General features: G+C 29.9%; 1 non-coding gene across 1 annotated transcript; it reads right to left on the reverse strand.

Annotated features, from left to right (window-relative positions):
• Positions 1-4638: 4638 nt before the first annotated feature.
• Trnam-cau lies at positions 4639-4711 on the reverse strand. The gene has a single exon. It is a non-coding gene; the product is annotated as a tRNA-Met (tRNA).
• Positions 4712-8967: the final 4256 nt, after the last annotated feature.

An 8967-nucleotide genomic window follows, 5' to 3' on the forward strand; every position in this document is an offset into this window, starting at 1 on the left:
AGTCTGTAAATATATGTTTAAAGTACCGACGAGGATGGGCTATGAAAATAACAATAGTGTGGTACAACCGCAAAAATCACAACCTGTTTGTCTGGCAAGATGGCGGAGACATCGGTCTCACTGGTTGCAGGTTGGCCTCGCAGAGGTAGAAATTACGTTCGGTGTCCAAAGTATCAACCGCACCATCGTGGCCATAGTTTCACTGCTGTTCAATGTGCACAAAAGGTGTGTGCGTGTTTCAACAATATTGAAGATATACAGCACACTTAATCATTATTATATGAATAATATTGTGGCATTTGATTTCTGAGAAACACATGAACAATGAAAAAATATAATCGTTTAGTTACAGGAAGAATAAATAGAATGCGATTGAACATTGAAATACAAATTATATATAATAAAGTCACTTAATAATTTACTTATTGTACATTAATACGATTGTATTAATCAAATACAATTTATATTCATAAACATTTTTTCAATTTTCAAAAATATTTCTCAAAAACAACAATTTATAGTGCTTATGTTAAACTTATATAAAAAAAAAGTATATTAAGTTATGCCTATAATTATTTTGTAACTATCATACATTACTTCAGATTTGACAGCAAATACGGAAATTCAAATAAACACAAATTTAATTTATTGACCATCGATGTAATCAATTGAAACATAAAGATTTTTTTTATTGAACTTAAGTCCGGTGACTAAGGCCATTAGCTGTTTTAGGGGTAGGGTGGGGAAGGTAGGTTTTTTACGATTGTCAGGGTTGTTTCGGTAGGTATCAAACGCGTGAATGTGTGACAACGTTTTTAACTACTATGAACCCGGGTGGTCACCATCCGGGAGCTAGTAGCTGTGGCCGTTACTTACTCCCAGGTGCATTCCGCACTGGTAACAGCCTATTAGGCTCCACGCCAAGCCACACATATACATTATATAGGTACCTTATATTTTTTACCTGCGTTCGTCATCATCTTTGGTGGTGACATCATCCTCAGTGGTCAGTTCATTACGTATTTCAAATCGACAGACTAGATTTTTATGTTAGCATTATCGTCAATTACGGTGGTCCTTAAATTATATTCAGAAATCACGATCTTAAACAGTCGTTACAGTCGTACTTATTTTTTCCTACAAAAATATTTAATTACATTTAATACTGACATACACACCATTTTTCTAATAATATTATACCCACAAGTCTAATACAGTCTATATATGTATAATATATTAACTATACGGCTATAAGTATTTGGTATTACATTATTGTTATTCGAATAATTTGTTTGAATACTAGACATTAGTATTTCTGCAGTAGATTGAATTCATGTGCAAAAAAAAAAAATAATCTTCAACCGCCCGTGAAAGATGAATTTGAAATTCCGGTAGATTATTTTTATGTTAATGGTACTAAACATAATATGATTGGCCTGTTCTTATTAAGTTGTCAAATATTTTACCTAAGCAAATAAGTTTTTATCAATGATGTAATATAATGGAACTAATAAAAACTGAAATGTTCTTTTGCCTGAAATTAGCTCGAAAAGAGACAGCTAGACGCTCGCAGAGAAAGACGAATTTTGAGCTCGAAGCCACTGCACTGCAGGTGAGTGGTGGAGGAAAGTTGGTGGTTAGTCCAAGTGGAACAGCCAGCATAGTGCCTCTATCTCTCCGATACTCTGATCGTCCACGTTAATGGACGCCTCACCCTCATGTGTTGTCTCAGTCTTACAAACGCGTAACATACCAAATTCGTGCTCAGATTTATGTCGTTACGTTAAGAATTAGAGTTATAAATGTACATTTAAAATGCTCATAACTCATTTAAAAACTGAATCATCGTAAAAAAACGTCCGACCAAACACAGGTAAAGTAACATCAAGTCTCATAATCGGTCGATTCGCCCAAATATTTAAGCTAACGAGTAACGACATAAAACGCAAACTGCCGTGCTCAAATCTAGGGTGTTATTGTAAGATCCCGCAACGCGTGCGGTTGTGGCGGCAGCTTGAAGGCCCGAGTGCACAGAACGCAGTCTGTCGCGGCGGCCCGTGATATCACAGATATGCATAATACGTATACGATTATCGCGACGATCAAGGTCAAATTGTGTATTTAATAACAACCGGACCGCTGCCCGCCGCGACAGATAGCGTTCCATGCTGTCCGAGCCTTGAGCCGGTGCACCGCGCGCTCCGTGAAAGGCACTCCCAGTCGTAGTCTCCGATTAGTTGTCGTTGCCCATGAGGCCACGCCCATCGCCACCCGCGTGGACGCATTTCATACAGACCGTGTGTGGTAGTCGTCCGTCTACAACATGGGCTGGCGGCCGTGCGACAACCATACTCCCCCCCCCCATCACCACCAGTATGCTCGCCGATGACTGTAACCGTAAATCTAGGGGGGTTCCACATTACATCCGGGCGATTTTCCTGATCCTCCAGAATACTGTTTGGACAAAAGTGACCTATGAAAAGGTCTAATGCAGACTCCGTCAATTTTATTTTTTCCTACCTGTAATGACATGTTCACCGAGCGGCACCGAGCACGTTGTGTTCGAAAATAAAATTAAGACGGAGGACGGCGACGGGACTCTGTATAGGAAACGAGCGAGAACGAGGGCTGTGTATATTATCGAGACCGATAATAATAGAATCTGAGTTGGCATTATCTGAAAATTATTTTCATAATCGCGAGAATGTCGGCGTTGTCAAGTACGTTACCGACATTTTGTGTGATGATAACATTATTTGGCGGGGGAAATGGTATCTAGGGCCACCGCGTGGAAGGCCGATGCACTCCACGTCTACATGACCGAAGTGGATGACGCACATCCGTCACAATCGCTATATAAATCTTAATTTTTTTTTTTATATTCAATCTCCCAACGACTAAATACATTTGAACTTGATAAATTTTTTTATTCAATTTATTGCGTTAATTCAAATCATAAATAGGTTGAGCTAAAAGGTTTATACATTAATTACATTTTTTTTGCTACATTCATTGACTGTAAGATGATACGAAGATCGCCGGGACAGCTAGTAATAAATAATAATTCATAACCAGGGCCTGGAAGTTTATGCAGTTTGAACATCCAAAGTAAAGATACAAATAATATGTTTCACACTTCTCTGATGTCATCATACAAGAAATTTTATTTTGCTATTTTTTGGATATTTACGGTATTTAGTGCTATTTTGCAAATTTAAGGTTTTTAGTGCTATTTTTGGGTATATTTTCACATTATTTCACATTATGGGAGCTATTTTGCTAATTTGGAGTTATAAATACTGTTTATGCGCATATTTTTTAAAACTAAATTACCTACCAAACAGCTGCCTATACGAATATGTGAACGAAAACAATTTATTGTATTATTATTATTTATAATTAAAAATCGGTAAAATTAAATGTCTTAAATTTCATGTTTAAAAACATTTGCTGCACATTTTATTTTGTATATTTTCCAATTTTTAGTGTTATTTATAGAGCTTATATTATTAATGTTTTTATGTGCTATTTAAGCTCTAAAAATTATAATTTTTTTTAGTGCTGTAACTTCCGAGCCCTGTTCATAACAACATATAACATAAACATTGATTTTTAACATCTTTCGCGTAAATATGTTTCAAGCTGACTTAACAACTTTTTTTCTGACCGATTTTCGTAACTCTTGTTTCCATAGTAATTTTTTTTTTGTACAAAACAATTTTTTTTAGTTGGCCATGAGCCAGTAGTGTGCCACAAACGTATGGAAACTTATTCGAGAGGGGTTTATTTATAAATAAATTTATATCTATATGCAATATAAAATAGTACTAATGAGTAAAAATACATATTTTTCGAGAATTCGGGCCATGTGTATTGTGTTGAAAATATGTTTAACAATATTCACTGATAATTATTTTCAACAAATTATCTAGAAACTGCAGATTCAAAAGTTGTACAGTATATTTCTCAATATACAACGCACAAAAATATTTAAAACAATTTATAAAATGTTCACTTTACAATAGCTAAAGCATGAAAATATATTATATCTACGTATAGCAGCGAATAGTAATGCTATTATAGTAGGTACCCTCTACCTACGTAGTTCACTATATCTATTGAAAATTGTAATTATTTAATTTATAATATTTAACATTCAATTAATTTATATTTAAAATCGTGAACTTATTGACTACACACAGACATGTTAATCTAGACCCATTATCTCCCTGAAAAATAAGTACAATTTAAATCGAAACCACGGGCAATTCAAATGAAAACAACAGATTACACTTATTGAAAGGGGTGAAGATTTTTGACAATAAACTTATTATTATTACTTGGTAATATACTTTTATAAATATCAGATGGGAATTTTAAAAGCTTACGAATTTTTTACTACCGAATATTTTGCAATTCTTGTGATTTTGACGAATGTTGAAAAAAAACACTAAGTTTGAATGCTATAAAAAAATATTGTGACTATATTATGTACCTAACTTTAATAAATAATTACATAGCCACCAAAATACTTATGACTTTATGAGAAACTTAAAAAGAAATACATTATATTTCAAGCTTTATGACATGGTGAAAAAAGTGTTATCGAAAACTGTAGAAAAAAAAACAAAAAAGTATTGCCCCAGGTGAGGATCGAACTCACGACCTTAAGATTATGAGACTTACGCGCTGCCTACTGCGCCACCGAGGCTTGTATAGAGAAGTCGACGTTTTGCCATCTAACCTAAACATTCAAACAAATTTATCAAAAGTAAAAAATGGATTTTGTACAAAAATAAAATATCAATGTGTAATTTTGTATGTTAACTTAATGATTTAATTATTCAACACTCTGCACAATGTAATCTTAAATTATACATATTGAAATTTCAAATTGCAATAATTACTAATAATTACTTTAAATAACGCACTTTATTCGGTTTATTGCAATAATATAAATAATACAAATAATATAATTAACAGAGAGGTATATAAAAAATAGAAATACATTTGAAAAATGGAACACAATACTTATCGCTGCACACCCTAAAAGCAGATCTTTTAACGGCCTACAAACAATTTGTTTTTTATACCAATAGTCAATTCTATACCTACATAAGACAATACATTTATATTTATTTTTTATTTTATAGGTAAATAAAAGTATTTCATGTATTATGTTTTCCAACGATTTTAAATTATTAAGTTTTTGTCCCCGCCTTACTCGCGTACAAATGTACAATCATTTTCGTTCATCAATTTCAAAATTGTATTAGTATTTACTATTTAGTGTGGTCACAAATAAATAATGACTAATAATAAATATGAATCTACCTTTCCACCTCTTTTTATATAATTGCGCCCCTGGACAGCAGAAAAATGTTATAACACATACTATCATATCATCAAACCTAATTTACAAGTAGCCCAAGTTTGTATGGACTGTATTACTATAAACTGTTAATCGCATATAATAATCGATTTGATTTTTTTTTTTGGAATTGCCCTCCACTTCACTCAAATGTCTTCGGCTTATTATAGGTTAGGTTAGGCTTAAATATTGACGAAAGATCCAAAGGTTGGGACCAGTATTAAAATCAAAAAATTGCGAAAAGTATAAATCTAAATTTGAAAATCATAAAATTAATGAACATATTTTACAGTTGTTAGCGGATGACCTCAGATGCCCGGTTGTTGGTAATATATATTACATTGAATATGTCATATGTGAATGCAATAAATATACTCAATATAACATCAAGCACAGTAATATACGATTATCGTAGCTTATTAATCATAATTATTAATTCAAAACAGAAACCTATAATTATATTTTTATTTTTTTATTTATTACTTTTTACCTTTAATATATGCTATCAAACATTCAATACCCATATAGCTTATTGTCTTACAAAAAAAATTTTTTTTAGAAATGATGAAATTTGTGGGCAACTTTGAATTATTGCTTCAGTTTTAAATCATATCCATAGTTCAATCACGAGTGATAAAAATATTTTAAATAACATGTTGATTGATAACTAGTTATCAGCAATTGACGCAGTATAGCAACCCGTATAGGTATACAAACAGAATTTAAAATTTATTCTATGGTAGGTATCCTTAACTAAAAAGTTAATAACAAGAGCAAGAACTTTTATTTTATTTACTTTTACTAATTTCAATTACCATACTTAATTTAATTTTCTATGTACTTAATATTTAAAAAAAAAACAATAATACAACCAATACATATCTTCTCCTTCATTCAAACTTAATATGTATAACTGTTAACCTTGATACATGAAAATATTTACCTAAGTGTTTGATTCTTGATAAATAATCAAAAATGTATGCACTAAACAATTAAAATATGCTCTTATAATCAAAAATAAGATTTTAAAAACCCCCAAAAATGCAAAAATATACACTAAAACATTAGGAATTTGATCACAAAAGTTGTGAAATGTATTGTGTAATTACTAAGCATACAATAAAGTTGACAAGAAAAATATTAAAATTTATGAAAGTCCTTGCTCTTCTAATAACAATAATATTATAATGTGGTAAAAATATTTATTATTATAACATAACAATTGCATCGTAATAATAAAATATATGCAATATATTGGGAAGGAAATCAAGTAAATGCAAAGTAATGCTAAAGTAGAATAAAAACTTTAATAGCTATATCATACAACATATTATCATGAAATATAGATCCTAGGTGATGTATGCTGTCAGACTGCCGTTTTCAGAATTATTTTTTAATACAATTATGTATCATTGAAATCAAATTTAACATGTATATAAGAGTAATTCGTTTGACATGACACCCAATGTATAATAGAGCGGTTTCCAATTTTTTTAATCATTCTTTTTCATATTGTAGGTATTAATTTTAAAATGATTTTCTTACATTAAATACTGTTATATATCTTGAGTTGAGTTTCAAAATCTTATAAATACACATTTTTAATGCATAATGTATTTGCTTCTTTGGCCACATTTCTTAAATGTACCAACACTTATTGTACAGTAAAAAAATAGATTTACATAAAATACATGGTTTATAAAATAAAGTGAATTCTTATTGAAAATCTGGAAGAATTAATGTACTTGTAGTGTAGTTTTCATGCAATAATTGATTTTTTAAAGTTATTCGTACTAAAAACTACAGCAAAGTCAGTACTTTATCTAAGAGACTAGTTTTTTATTGATTATATTAATTATATTTAGAATATAAATACAAGTTATAACAATAAACAAGTCATTACAAAATATTTCAGTAAAGTATATTTAAGATATGTGATTAAGGGGATTCGATACCGTCATGTTCTGTTTTTGTCTAACACACGCGTGACATAGTAATTTAGACGTGTTTTTTGCCAAACATACTAATTGATCTAATGAAGCGATAATAAATCTGAAAACAGATTTGAATTTGTCGTGAAATAATTATTTAAAATATCTCTGGTGTTTCTAATAACCATACATAATATAATACAATTACCTATAATATTATTACGTTCAGTTAATAGTTATATAGCAACAAATATCATATTCTTACATTTAAATTTAGTCAAAAAATTATATAGAAGAGTACCTCGGCCCTCGTTTCACAACGTCCTTTACTTAATTAGTTTTCTTGTAAACCTTTCTTTTTCATAGAGTAGAATTTTAACGCATACTCCACACATCCCGAGAAATAAGTTATTACTTGAAATTATTAAAATAACTCACGGTTAACAACATTATTTCTGAACATCTTTGTTAACGCTATGATTTAAAATATTTATACTCCACGTTTTATAATTTTAATTACCGTGTTGTTATTTTACTGTAGGTACTCATTGATTTAGTCAGTGTGACTGCGTCGTATGTGCAGTACTGCTGTTCGATTAACATTTTGTCGATTTTTAATGAAGCTAATTTTAACTTACTTATTTTTTTTGTCCATTAAACATAAAGAAGTTAAAAAACCCGTTAACTTGCCAAGACTTGATAATTTATACCATTAGGTATCAATACTATCACATGATGTTTCCACCATATTTTATAATTTTCAGTCTAATTTACCACATCTTTTGAAAATGTTTAAAATCATCGACATAATAACTGTCACTCATTGAAAGACCACTGTGCTAGAGATACAAAGTTTTGTTTAATTTTTGACTTTCGAGGATGTAAGCATTGCCTTATTTTAGACATTTGTGGTTATACAATTTTACTAATGTTATCTATAAATTATATAACATGAATTAAATTATGCTTGGGTAGTTATTAGAATACAATATGTAATAGTCATAACATATTTTCACAATAATATGGAATGAATAAATTAATTTTCAATTTTACTCATACAATTAAGCCTGCAGTAATATGAGCAGTAATATAAAACGTTTATTTATGAAGTGTTGATTTTTGTCCACATTACGTAGTATATTAATAAAATAATAATCTGTTTTATTATTCAAATAAAATGTTTTAGGTTTTTGGTTTAACAGCAATAATGATAATAATAAAAATATATTTACAACAATAGTATAGGTACAATACATTTTAGGTTATTTAATAAGATAACAATATTACAATAATAACAAATAAGATATTTTGGCTCCGAAACTTGGCTGTTAAATTCTACAATATTATAATAAAAATACTACTTAACAATATAACCCGCAATATGTTTAATTTAAAGTGTAACGTAGTGTGTATCTAATATTTATAAAAAAAATAGAGTTTAGAATTATTTTAAGATACCTATACTAGGTACTCAACTTAAGAAAAAGAATGTTACTTATTAATTTATTATTAATAATTTAAAGGAATGATGCTTGTTTATAATGATCAATTGTACATTAAAAGAAGTATCAGGGTAAAATTACTGATTTATATAATGTGATAAGGTGAGTAAATTTAGTTGCAATCAAAATGTATTCAAAATTTTGTGAAACGTTAATGTACAGT

Source organism: Myzus persicae, unplaced genomic scaffold (genome assembly GCF_001856785.1).
Source record: "Myzus persicae strain clone G006 unplaced genomic scaffold, MPER_G0061.0, whole genome shotgun sequence".
Classification (NCBI taxonomy): domain Eukaryota; kingdom Metazoa; phylum Arthropoda; class Insecta; order Hemiptera; family Aphididae; genus Myzus; species Myzus persicae.